Below are 14810 nucleotides of genomic sequence, written 5' to 3'. Positions count from 1 at the left end.
AGGAGAAAACAGAGTGAAACCTAAAAATTAAAACTGTTACTGCCAACGAACGGTTTAACCTAGAAGAACGAAATTTGGTGAGCCAAGTGGGATTGGGGTTCTGATCATTACCTTAAATGTCATCAAGATTGGGTGAAAAAATGTGTGCTGAGATTTCAGGAAACTCGTAGTTTTTTGGAAGCTTGGCAACCCATTTCCATGAAAGTGATTTGCGCCAGTCTCTGCTTAGGGCTACATCAATAGGAAACAAACCATAGAGATAGAACTTGGAACTACTTGATTGTGCCAAGTTTCAAAGAGCTAGCACAAACCGTGTTTGATTTAGAGTTCCAACTACATGTATCCATATAGGAGAAAACAGAGTGAAACCTAAAAATTAAAACTGTTACTGCCAACGAACGGTTTAACCTAGAAGAACGAAATTTGGTGAGCCAAGTGGGATTGTGGTACTGATCATTACCGGAAAGTGTCATCAAGATTGGGTGAAAAAATGTGTGCTGAGATTTCAGGAAACTCGTAGTTTTTTGGAAGCAGGCAACCCCTTTCAATGAATGTGATTTGTGCCAGTCTCTGCTTAGGGCTACATCAATAGGAAACAAACCATAGAGATAGAACTTGGAACTCCTTGATTGTGTCAAGTTTCAAAGAGCTAGCACAAACCGTGTTTGATTTAGTGTTCCAACTACATGTATCCATATAGGAGAAAACAGAGTGAAACCTAAAATTTAAAACTGTTACTGCCAACGAACGGTTTAATCTAGAAGAACGAAATTTGGTGAGCCAAGCGTGATTGGGATACTGATCATTACCTGAAAGTGTCATCAAGATTGGGTGAAAAAATGTGTGCTGAGATTTCAGGAAACTCGTAGTTTTTTGGAAGCTTGGCAACCCCTTTCCATGAAAGTGATTTGCACTAGTCTCTGCTTAGGGCTACATCAATTGGAAACAAACAATAGAGATAGAACTTGGAACTACTTTATTGTGTCAAGTTTCAAAGAGCTAGCACAAACCATGTTTGATTTAGAGTTCCAACTACTTGTATCCATATAGGAGAAAACAGAGTGAAACCTAAAAATTAAAACTGTTACAGCCAACGAACGGTTTAACCTAGAAGAACGAAATTTGGTGAGCCAAGTGGGATTGGGGTACTGATCATTACCTGAAAGTGTCATCAAGATTGGGTGAAAAAATGTGTGCTGAGATTTCAGGAAACTCGTAGTTTTTTGGAAGCTTGGCAACCCCTTTCCATGAAAGTGATTTGCGCCAATCTCTGCTAGGTTTAACCTAGAAGAACGAAATTTGGTGAGCCAAGTGGGATTGGGGTACTGATCATTACCTGAAAGTGTCATCAAGATTGGGTGCAAAAATGTGTGCTGAGATTTCAGGAAACTCGTAGTTTTTTGGAAGCTCGGGAACCCCTTTCCATGAACGTGATTTGCGCCAGTCTCTGCTTAGGGCTATATCAATAGGAAAAAAAAAACCTAGAGATAGAACTTGGAACTACTTGATTGTGTCAAGTTACAAAGAGCTAGCACAAACTGTGTTTGATTTAGAGTTCCAACTACATGTATCCATATAGGAGAAAACAGAGTGAAACCTAAAAATTAAAACTGTTACTGCCAACGAACGGTTTAACCTAGAAGAACGAAATTTGGTGAGCCAAGTGCGATTGGGGTTCTGATCATTACCTGAAAGTGTCATCAAGATTGGGTGAAAAAATGTGTGCTGAGATTTCAGGAAACTCGTAGTTTTTTGGAAGCTTGGCAACCCCTTTCCATGAAAGTGATTTACGCCAGTCTCTGCTTAGGATTACATCAATAGGAAACAAACCATAGAGATAGAACTTGGAACTACTTGATTGTGTCAAGTTTCAAAGAGCTAGCACAAACCGTGTTTGATTTAGAGTTCCAACTACATGTATCCATATAGGAGAAAACAGAGTGAAACCTAAAAATTAAAACTGTTACTGCCAACGAACGGTTTAACCTAGAAGAACGAAATTTGGTGAGCCAAGTGGGATTGGGGTTCTGATCATTACCTTAAATGTCATCAAGATTGGGTGAAAAAATGTGTGCTGAGATTTCAGGAAACTCGTAGTTTTTTGGAAGCTTGGCAACCCATTTCCATGAAAGTGATTTGCACCAGTCTCTGCTTAGGGCTACATCAATAGGAAACAAACCATAGAGATAGAACTTGGAACTACTTGGTTGTGTCAAGTTTCAAAGACCTAGCAGAAACCGTGTTTGATTTAGAGTTCCAACTACATGTATCCATAAAGTAGAAAACAGAGTGAAACCTAAAAATTAAAACTGTTACTGCCAACGAACGGTTTAACCTAGAAGAATGAAATTTGGTGAGCCAAGTGGGATTGGGGTACTGATCATTAACTGAAAGTGTTATCAAGATTGGGTGAAAAAATGTGTGCTGAGATTTCAGGAAACTCGTAGTTTTTTGGAAGCTTGGCAACCCCTTTCCATGAAAGTGATTTGCGCCAATCTCTGCTTAGGGGTACATCAATAGGAAACAAACCATAGAGATAGAACCTGGAACTACTTGGTTGTGTCAAGTTACAAAGAGCTAGCACAAACTGTGTTTGATTTAGAGTTCCAACTACATGTATCCATATAGGAGAAAACAGAGTGAAACCTAAAAATTAAAACTGTTACTGCCAACGAACGGTTTAACCAAGAAGAACGAAATTTGATGAGCCAAGTGGGATTGGGGTACTGATCATTACCTGAAAGTGTCATCAAGATTGGGTGAAAAAATGTGTGCTGAGATTTCAGGAAACTCGTAGTTTTTTGGAAGCTTGGCAACCACTTTCCATTAAAGTGATTTGCGCCAGTCTCTGCTTAGGGCTGCATCAATAGGAAACAAACCATAGAGATAGAACTTGGAACTACTTGATTGTGACAAGTTTAAAAGAGCTAGCACAAACCGTGTTTGATTTAGAGTTCCAACTACATGTATCCATATAAGAGAAAACAGAGTGAAACCTAAAAATTTAAACTGTTTCTGCCAACGAACGGTTTAACCTAGAAGAACGAAATTTGGTGAGCCAAGTGGGATTGGGGTACTGATCATTACCTGAAAGTGTTATCAAGATTGGGTGAAAAAATGTGTGCTGAGATTTCAGGAAACTCGTAGTTTTTTGGATGCTTGGCAACCCCTTTCCATGAAAGTGATTTGCGCCAAACCCTTTCCATGAAAGTGATTTGCGCCAATCTCTGCTAGGTTTAACCTAGAAGAACGAAATTTGGTGAGCCAAGTGGGATTGGGGTACTGATCATTACCTGAAAGTGTCTTCAAGATTGGGTGCAAAAATGTGTGCTGAGATATCAGGAAACTCGTAGTTTTTTGGAAGCTCGGGAACCCCTTTCCATGAACGTGATTTGCGCCAGTCTCTGCTTAGGGCTATATCAATAGGAAAAAAAAAACCTAGAGATAGAACTTGGAACTACTTGATTGTGTCACGTTACAAAGAGCTAGCACAAACTGTGTTTGATTTAGAGTTCCAACTACATGTATCCATATAGGAGAAAACAGAGTGAAACCTAAAAATTAAAACTGTTACTGCCAACGAACGGTTTAACCTAGAAGAACGAAATTTGGTGAGCCAAGTGAAATTGGGGTTCTGATCATTACCTGAAAGTGTCATCAAGATTGGGTGAAAAAATGTGTGCTGAGATTTCAGGAAACTCGTAGTTTTTTGGAAGCTTGGAAAACCCTTTCCATGAAAGTGATTTGCACCAGTCTCTGCTTAGGGCTACATCAATAGAAAACAAAACATAGAGATAGAACTTGGAACTACTTGATTGTGTCAAGTTTCAAAGAGCTAGCACAAACCGTGTTTGATTTAGAGTTCCAACTACATGTATCCATAAAGGAGAAAACAGAGTGAAACCTAAAAATTAAAACTGTTACTGCCAACGAACGGTTTAACCTAGAAGAACGAAATTTGGTGAGCCAAGTGGGACTGGGGTTCTGATCATTACCTGAAAGTGTCATCAAGATTGGGTGAAAAAATGTGTGCTGAGATTTCAGGAAACTCGTAGTTTTTTGGAAGCTTGGTAAACCCTTTCCATGAAAGTGATTTGCACCAGTCTCTGCTTAGGGCTACATCAATAGGAAAAAAACCATAGAGATAGAACTTGGAACTACTTGATTGTGTCAAGTTTCAAAGAGCTAGCACAAACCGTGTTTGATTTAGAGTTCCAACTACATGTATACATATAGGAGAAAACAGAGTGAAACCTAAAAATTAAAACTGTTACTGCCAATGAACGGTTTAACCTAGAAGAACGAAATTTGGTGAGCCAAGTCCGATTGGGGTACTGATCATTACCTGAAAGTGTCATCAAGATTGGGTGAAAAAATGTGTGCTGAGATTTCAGGAAACTCATAGTTTTTTGGAAGCTTGGCAACCCCTTTCCATGAACGTGATTTGCGCCAGTCTCTGCTTAGGGCTATATCAATAGGAAAAAAAAAACATAGAGATAGAACTTTGAACTACTTGATTGTGTCAATTTACTAAGAGCTAGCACAAACTGTGTTTTATTTAGAGTTCCAACTACATGTATCCATATAGGAGAAAACAGAGTGAAACCTAAAAATTAAAAATGTTACAGCCAACGAAGAGTTTAACCTAGAAGAACGAAATTTGGTGAGCCAAGTGGGATTGGGGTACTGATCATTACCTGAAAGTGTCATGATGATTGGGTGAAAAAAATGTGTCCTGAGATTTCAGGAAACTCGTAGTTTTTTGGAAGCTTGGCAACATCTTTCCATGAAAGTGATTTGTGCCAGTCTCTGCTTAGGGCTACATCAATAGGAAACAAACCATAGAGATAGAACTTGGAACTATTTGATTGTGCCAAGTTTCAAAGAGCTAGCACAAACCGTGTTTGATTTAGAGTTCCAACTACATGTATCCATATAGGAGAAAACAGAGTGAAACCTAAAAATTAAAACTGTTACTGCCAACGAACGGTTTAACCTAGAAGAACGAAATTTGGTGAGCCAAGTGGGATTGTGGTACTGATCATTACCGGAAAGTGTCATCAAGATTGGGTGAAAAAATGTGTGCTGAGATTTCAGAAAACTCGTAGTTTTTTGGAAGCAGGCAACCCCTTTCAATGAATGTAATTTGTGCCAGTCTCTGCTTAGGGCTACATCAATAGGAAACAAACCATAGAGATAGAACTTGGAACTACTTGGTTGTGTCAAGTTTCAAAGACCTAGCAGAAACCGTGTTTGATTTAGAGTTCCAACTATATGTATCCATATAGGAGAAAACAGAGTGAAACCTAAAAATTAAAACTGTTACTGCCAATGAACGGTTTAACCTAGAAGAACGAAATTTGGTGAGCCAAGTCGGATTGGGGAACTGATCTTTACCTGAAAGTGTCATCAAGATTGGGTGAAAAAATGTGTGCTGAGATTTCAGGAAACTCATAGTTTTTTGGAAGCTTGGCAACCCTTTTCCATGAAGGTGATTTGCGCCAGTCTCTGCTTAGGGCTATATCAATAGGAAAAAAAAAACATAGAGATAGAACTTGGAACTACTTGATTGTGTCAATTTACAAAGAGCTAGCACAAACTGTGTTTGAATTAGAGTTCCAACTACATGTATCCATATAGGAGAAAACAGAGTGAAACCTAAAAATTAAAACTGTTACAGCCAACGAAGAGTTTAACCTAGAAGAACGAAATTTGGTGAGCCAAGTGGGATTGGGGTACTGATCATTACCTGAAAGTGTCATGAAGATTGGGTGAAAAAATGTGTGCTGAGATTTCAGGAAACTCGTAGTTTTTTGGAAGCTTGGCAACCTCTTTCCATGAAAGTGATTTGTGCCAGTCTCTGCTTAGGGCTACATCAATAGGAAACAAACCATAGAGATAGAACTTGGAACTACTTGATTGTGCCAAGTTTCAAAGAGCTAGCACAAACCGTGTTTGATTTAGAGTTCCAACTACATGTATCCATATGGAAGAAAACAGAGTGAAACCTAAAAATTAAAACTGTTACTGCCAACGAACGGTTTAACCTAGAAGAACGAAATTTGGTGAGCCAAGTGGGATTGTGGTACTGATCATTACCGGAAAGTGTCATCAAGATTGGTTGAAAAAATGTGTGCTGAGATTTCAGAAAACTCGTAGTTTTTTGGAAGCAGGCAACCCCTTTCAATGAATGTGATTTGTTACAGTCTCTGCTTAGGGCTACATCAATAGGAAACAAACCATAGAGATAGAACTTGGAACTCCTTGATTGTGTCAAGTTTCAAAGAGCTAGCACAAACCGTGTTTGATTTAGTGTTCCAACTACATGTATCCATATAGGAGAAAACAGAGTGAAACCTAAAAACTAAAACTGTTACTGCCAACGAACGGTTTAATCTAGAAGAACGAAATTTGGTGAGCCAAGTGTGATTGGGATACTGATCATTACCTGAAAGTGTCATCAAGATTGGGTTAAAAAATGTGTGCTGAGATTTCAGGAAACTCGTAGTTTTTTGGAAGCTTGGCAACCCCTTTCCATGAAAGTGATTTGCACCAGTCTCTGCTTAGGGCTACATCAATTGGAAACAAACAATAGAGATAGAACTTGGAACTACTTTATTGTGTCAAGTTTCAAAGAGCTAGCACAAACCATGTTTGATTTAGAGTTCCAACTACATGTATCCATATAGGAGAAAACAGAGTGAAACCTAAAAATTAAAACTGTTACTGCCAACGAACGGTTTAACCTAGAAGAACGAAATTTGGTGAGCCAAGTGGGATTGGGGTACTGATCATTACTTGAAAGTGTCATCAAGATTGGGTGAAAAAATGTGTGCTGAGATTTCAGGAAACTCGTAGTTTTTTGGAAGCTTGGCAACCCCTTTCCATGAAAGTGATTTGCGCCAGTCTCTGCTTAGGGGTACATCAATAGGAAAGAAACCATAGAGATAGAACTTGGAACTACTTGATTGTGGCAAGTTTCAAAGAGCTAGCACAAACTGTGTTTGATTTAGAGTTCCAACTACATGTATCCATATAGGAGAAAACAGAGTGAAACCTAAAAATTAAAACTGTTACTGCCAACGAACGGCTTAACCTAGAAGAACGAAATTTGGTGAGCCAAGTGGGATTGGGGTACTGATCATTAACTGAAAGTGTTATCAAGATTGGGTGAAAAAATGTGTGCTGAGATTTCAGGAAACTCGTAGTTTTTTGGAAGCTTGGCAACCCCTTTCCATGAAAGTGATTTGCGCCAATCTCTGCTTAGGGCTACATCAATAGGAAACAAACCATAGAGATAGAACCTGGAACTACTTGGTTCTGTCAAGTTACAAAGAGCTAGCACAAACTGTGTTTGATTTAGAGTTCCAACTACATGTATCCATATAGGAGAAAACAGAGTGAAACCTAAAAATTAAAACTGTTACTGCCAACGAACGGTTTAACCAAGAAGAAGGAAATTTGATGAGCCAAGTGGGATTCGGGTACTGATCATTACCTGAAAGTGTCATCAAGGTTGGGTGAAAAAATGTGTGCTGAGATTTCAGGAAACTCGTAGTTTTTTGGAAGCTTGGCAACCACTTTCCATTAAAGTGATTTGCGCCAGTCTCTGCTTAGGGCTACATCAATAGGAAACAAACCATAGAGATAGAACTTGGAACTACTTGATTGTGACAAGTTTCAAAGAGCTAGCACAAACCGTGTTTGATTTAGAGTTCCAACTACATGTATCCATATAAGAGAAAACAGAGTGAAACCTAAAAATTAAAACTGTTACTGCCAACGAACGGTTTAACCTAGAAGAACGAAATTTGGTGTGCCAAGTGGGATTGGGGTTCTGATCATTACCTGAAAGTGTTATCAAGATTGGGTGAAAAAATGTGTGCTGAGATTTCAGGAAACTCGTAGTTTTTTGGAAGCTTGGCAACCCCTTTCCATGAAAGTGATTTGCGCCAACCCCTTTCCATGAAAGTGATTTGCGCCAATCTCTGCTAGGTTTAAACTAGAAGAACGAAATTTGGTGAGCCAAGTGGGATTGGGGTACTGATCATTACCTGAAAGTGTCATCAAGATTGGGTGCAAAAATGTGTGCTGAGATTTCAGGAAACTCGTAGTTTTTTGGAAGCTCGGGAACCCCTTTCCATGAACGTGATTTGTGCCAGTCTCTGCTTAGGGCTATATCAATAGGAAAAAAAAACCTAGAGATAGAACTTGGAACTACTTGATTGTGTCAAGTAACAAAGAGCTAGCACAAACCATGTTTGATTTAGAGTTCCAACTACATGTATCCATATAGGAGAAAACTGAGTGAAACCTAAAAATTAAAACTGTTACCTCCAACGAACGGTTTAACCTAGAAGAACGAAATTTGGTGAGCCAAGTGGGATTGGGGTTCTGATCATTACCTTAAAGTGTCATCAAGATTGGGTGAAAAAATGTGTGCTGAGATTTCAGGAAACTCGTAGTTTTTTGGAAGCTTGGCAACCCCTTTCCAAGAAAGTGATTTGCGCCAGTCTCTGCTTAGTGCTACATCAATAGGAAACAAAACATAGAGCTAGAACTTGGAACTACTTGATTGTGTCAAGTTTCAAAGAGCTAGCAGAAACCGTGTTTGATTTAGAGTTCCAACTACATGTATCCATAAAGGAGAAAACAGAGTGAAACCTAAAAATTAAAACTGTTACTGCCAACGAACGGTTTAACCTAGAAGAACGAAATTTGGTGAGCCAAGTGGGATTGTGGTACTGATCATTACCGGAAAGTGTCATCAAGATTGGGTGAAAAAATGTGTGCTGAGATTCCAGAAAACTCGTAGTTTTTTGGAAGCAGGCAACCCCTTTCAATGAATGTGATTTGTGCCAGTCTCTGCTTAGGGCTACATCAATAGGAAACAAACCATAGAGATAGAACTTGGAACTCCTTGATTGTGTCAAGTTTCAAAGAGCTAGCACAAACCGTGTTTGATTTAGTGTTCCAACTACATGTATCCATATAGGAGAAAACAGAGTGAAACCTAAAAACTAAAACTGTTACTGCCAACGAACGGTTTAATCTAGAAGAACGAAATTTGGTGAGCCAAGTGTGATTGGGATACTGATCATTACCTGAAAGTGTCATCAAGATTGGGTGAAAAAATGTGTGCTGAGATTTCAGGAAACTCGTAGTTTTTTGGAAGCTTGGCAACCCCTTTCCATGAAAGTGATTTGCACCAGTCTCTGCTTAGGGCTACATCAATTGGAAACAAACAATAGAGATAGAACTTGGAACTACTTTATTGTGTCAAGTTTCAAAGAGCTAGCACAAACCATGTTTGATTTAGAGTTCCAACTACTTGTATCCTTATAGGAGAAAACAGAGTGAAACCTAAAAATTAAAACTGTTACTGCCAACGAACGGTTTAACCTAGAAGAACGAAATTTGGTGAGCCAAGTGGGATTGGGGGACTGATCATTACCTGAAAGTGTCATCAAGATTGGGTGAAAAAATGTGTGCTGAGATTTCAGGAAACTCGTTGTTTTTTGGAAGCTTGGCAAACCCTTTCCATGAAAGTGATTTGCACCAGTCTCTGCTTAGGGCTACATCAATAGGAAACAAACCATAGATAGAACTTGGAACTACTTGGTTGTGTCAAGTTTCAAAGACCTAGCAGAAACCGTGTTTGATTTAGAGTTCCAACTATATGTATCCATATAGGAGAAAACAGAGTGAAACCTAAAAATTAAAACTGTTACTGCCAATGAACGGTTTAACCTAGAAGAACGAAATTTGGTGAGCCAAGTCGGATTGGGGAACTGATCTTTACCTGAAAGTGTCATCAAGATTGGGTGAAAAAATGTGTGCTGAGATTTCAGGAAACTCATAGTTTTTTGGAAGCTTGGCAACCCTTTTCCATGAAGGTGATTTGCGCCAGTCTCTGCTTAGGGCTATATCAATAGGAAAAAAAAAAACATAGAGATAGAACTTGGAACTACTTGATTGTGTCAATTTACAAAGAGCTAGCACAAACTGTGTTTGAATTAGAGTTCCAACTACATGTATCCATATAGGAGAAAACAGAGTGAAACCTAAAAATTAAAACTGTTACAGCCAACGAAGAGTTTAACCTAGAAGAACGAAATTTGGTGAGTCAAGTCGGATTGGGGTACTGATAATTACCTGAAAGTGTCATCAAGATTGGGTGAAAAAATGTGTGCTGAGATTTCAGGAAACTCATAGTTTTTTGGAAGCTTGGCAACCCCTTTCCATGAACGTGATTTGCGCCAGTCTCTGCTTAGGGCTATATCAATAGGAAAAAAAAAAAAACATAGAGATAGAACTTGGAACTACTTGATTGTGTCAATTTACAAAGAGCTAGCACAAACTGTGTTTGAATTAGAGTTCCAACTACATGTATCCATATAGGAGAAAACAGAGTGAAACCTAAAAATTAAAACTGTTACAGCCAACGAAGAGTTTAACCTAGAAGAACGAAATTTGGTGAGCCAAGTGGGATTGGGGTACTGATCATTACCTGAAAGTGTCATGAAGATTGGGTGAAAAAATGTGTGCTGAGATTTCAGGAAACTCGTAGTTTTTAGGAAGCTTGGCAACCTCTTTCCATGAAAGTGATTTGTGCCAGTCTCTGCATAGGGCTACATCAATAGGAAACAAACCATAGAGATAGAACTTGGAACTACTTGATTGTGCCAAGTTTCAAAGAGCTAGCACAAACCGTGTTTGATTTAGAGTTCCAACTACATGTATCCATATAGAAGAAAACAGAGTGAAACCTAAAAATTAAAACTGTTACTGCCAACGAACGGTTTAACCTAGAAGAACGAAATTTGGTGAGCCAAGTGGGATTGTGGTACTGATCATTACCGGAAAGTGTCATCAAGATTGGGTGAAAAAATGTGTGCTGAGATTTCAGAAAACTCGTAGTTTTTTGGAAGCAGGCAACCCCTTTCAATGAATGTGATTTGTTACAGTCTCTGCTTAGGGCTACATCAATAGGAAACAAACCATAGAGATAGAACTTGGAACTCCTTGATTGTGTCAAGTTTCAAAGAGCTAGCACAAACCGTGTTTGATTTAGTGTTCCAACTACATGTATCCATATAGGAGAAAACAGAGTGAAACCTAAAAACTAAAACTGTTACTGCCAACGAACGGTTTAACCTAGAAGAACGAAATTTGGTGAGCCAAGTGGGATTGGGGTACTGATCATTACCTGAAAGTGTCATGAAGATTGGGTGAAAAAATGTGTCCTGAGATTTCAGGAAACTCGTAGTTTTTTGGAAGCTTGGCAACCTCTTTCCATGAAAGTGATTTGTGCCAGTCTCTGCTTAGGGCTACATCAATAGGAAACAAACCATAGAGATAGAACTTGGAACTACTTGATTGTGCCAAGATTCAAAGAGCTAGCACAAACCGTGTTTGATTTAGAGTTCCAACTACATGTATCCATATGGAAGAAAACAGAGTGAAACCTAAAAATTAAAACTGTTACTGCCAACGAACGGTTTAACCTAGAAGAACGAAATTTGGTGAGCCAAGTGGGATTGGGGTACTGATCATTACCGGAAAGTGTCATCAAGATTGGTTGAAAAAATGTGTGCTGAGATTTCAGAAAACTCGTAGTTTTTTGGAAGCAGGCAACCCCTTTCAATGAATGTGATTTGTTACAGTCTCTGCTTAGGGCTACATCAATAGGAAACAAACCATAGAGATAGAACTTGGAACTCCTTGATTGTGTCAAGTTTCAAAGAGCTAGCACAAACCGTGTTTGATTTAGTGTTCCAACTACATGTATCCATATAGGAGAAAACAGAGTGAAACCTAAAAACTAAAACTGTTACTGCCAACGAACGGTTTAATCTAGAAGAACGAAATTTGGTGAGCCAAGTGTGATTGGGATACTGATCATTACCTGAAAGTGTCATCAAGATTGGGTTAAAAAATGTGTGCTGAGATTTCAGGAAACTCGTAGTTTTTTGGAAGCTTGGCAACCCCTTTCCATGAAAGTGATTTGCACCAGTCTCTGCTTAGGGCTACATCAATTGGAAACAAACAATAGAGATAGAACTTGGAACTACTTTATTGTGTCAAGTTTCAAAGAGCTAGCACAAACCATGTTTGATTTAGAGTTCCAACTACATGTATCCATATAGGAGAAAACAGAGTGAAACCTAAAAATTAAAACTGTTACTGCCAACGAACGGTTTAACCTAGAAGAACGAAATTTGGTGAGCCAAGTGGGATTGGGGTACTGATCATTACTTGAAAGTGTCATCAAGATTGGGTGAAAAAATGTGTGCTGAGATTTCAGGAAACTCGTAGTTTTTTGGAAGCTTGGCAACCCCTTTCCATGAAAGTGATTTGCGCCAGTCTCTGCTTAGGGGTACATCAATAGGAAAGAAACCATAGAGATAGAACTTGGAACTACTTGATTGTGGCAAGTTTCAAAGAGCTAGCACAAACTGTGTTTGATTTAGAGTTCCAACTACTTGTATCCATATAGGAGAAAACAGAGTGAAACCTAAAAATTAAAACTGTTACTGCCAACGAACGGTTTAACCTAGAAGAACGAAATTTGGTGAGCCAAGTGGGAATGGGGTACTGATCATTACCTGAAAGTGTTATCAAGATTGGGTGAAAAAATGTGTGCTGATATTACAGGAAACTCGTAGTTTTTTGGAAGCTTGGCAACCCCTTTCCATGAAAGTGATTTGCGACAGTCTCTGCTTATGGCTACATCAATAGGAAGCAAACCATAGACATAGAACTTGGAACTACTTGATTGTGTCAAGTTTCAAAGAGCTAGCACAAACCGTATTTGATTTACAGTTCCAACTACATGTATCCATATAGGAGAAAACAGAGTGAAACCTAAAAATTAAAACTGTTACTGCCAACGAACGGTTTAACCTAGAAGAACGAAATTTGGTGAGCCAAGTGGGATTGGGGTACTGATCATTACCGGAAAGTGTCATCAAGATTGGGTGAAAAAATGTGTGCTGAGATTTCAGGAAACTCGTAGTTTTTTGGAAGCAGGCAACCCCTTTCAATGAATGTGATTTGTGCCAGTCTCTGCTTAGGGCTACATCAATAGGAAACAAACCATAGAGATAGAACTTGGAACTCCTTGATTGTGTCAAGTTTCAAAGAGCTAGCACAAACCGTGTTTGATTTAGTGTTCCAACTACATGTATCCATATAGGAGAAAACAGAGTGAAACCTAAAATTTAAAACTGTTACTGCCAACGAACGGTTTAATCTAGAAGAACGAAATTTGGTGAGCCAAGCGTGATTGGGATACTGATCATTACCTGAAAGTGTCATCAAGATTGGGTGAAAAAATGTGTGCTGAGATTTCAGGAAACTCGTAGTTTTTTGGAAGCTTGGCAACCCCTTTCCATGAAAGTGATTTGCACTAGTCTCTGCTTAGGGCTACATCAATTGGAAACAAACAATAGAGATAGAACTTGGAACTACTTTATTGTGTCAAGTTTCAAAGAGCTAGCACAAACCATGTTTGATTTAGAGTTCCAACTACTTGTATCCATATAGGAGAAAACAGAGTGAAACCTAAAAATTAAAACTGTTACTGCCAACGAACGGTTTAACCTAGAAGAACGAAATTTGGTGAGCCAAGTGGGATTGGGGTACTGATCATTACCTGAAAGTGTCATCAAGATTGGGTGAAAAAATGTGTGCTGAGATTTCAGGAAACTCGTAGTTTTTTGGAAGCTTGGCAACCCCTTTCCATGAAAGTGATTTGCGCCAATCTCTGCTAGGTTTAACCTAGAAGAACGAAATTTGGTGAGCCAAGTGGGATTGGGGTACTGATCATTACCTGAAAGTGTCATCAAGATTGGGTGCAAAAATGTGTGCTGAGATTTCAGGAAACTCGTAGTTTTTTGGAAGCTCGGGAACCCCTTTCCATGAACGTGATTTGCGCCAGTCTCTGCTTAGGGCTATATCAATAGGAAAAAAAAAACCTAGAGATAGAACTTGGAACTACTTGATTGTGTCAAGTTACAAAGACCTAGCACAAACTGTGTTTGATTTAGAGTTCCAACTACATGTATCCATATAGGAGAAAACAGAGTGAAACCTAAAAATTAAAACTGTTACTGCCAACGAACGGTTTAACCTAGAAGAACGAAATTTGGTGAGCCAAGTGCGATTGGGGTTCTGATCATTACCTGAAAGTGTCATCAAGATTGGGTGAAAAAATGTGTGCTGAGATTTCAGGAAACTCGTAGTTTTTTGGAAGCTTGGCAACCCCTTTCCATGAAAGTGATTTACGCCAGTCTCTGCTTAGGATTACATCAATAGGAAACAAACCATAGAGATAGAACTTGGAACTACTTGATTGTGTCAAGTTTCAAAGAGCTAGCACAAACCGTGTTTGATTTAGAGTTCCAACTACATGTATCCATATAGGAGAAAACAGAGTGAAACCTAAAAATTAAAACTGTTACTGCCAACGAACGGTTTAACCTAGAAGAACGAAATTTGGTGAGCCAAGTGGGATTGGGGTTCTGATCATTACCTTAAATGTCATCAAGATTGGGTGAAAAAATGTGTGCTGAGATTTCAGGAAACTCGTAGTTTTTTGGAAGCTTGGCAACCCATTTCCATGAAAGTGATTTGCACCAGTCTCTGCTTAGGGCTACATCAATAGGAAACAAACCATAGAGATAGAACTTGGAACTACTTGGTTGTGTCAAGTTTCAAAGACCTAGCAGAAACCGTGTTTGATTTAGAGTTCCAACTACATGTATCCATAAAGTAGAAAACAGAGTGAAACCTAAAAATTAAAACTG

This window comes from Spermophilus citellus, assembly GCF_964194105.1.
Source record: "Spermophilus citellus genome assembly, chromosome: 7".
In the NCBI taxonomy this organism is placed as follows: Eukaryota; Metazoa; Chordata; class Mammalia; order Rodentia; family Sciuridae; genus Spermophilus; species Spermophilus citellus.
This window is presented reverse-complemented; position numbering follows the sequence as displayed.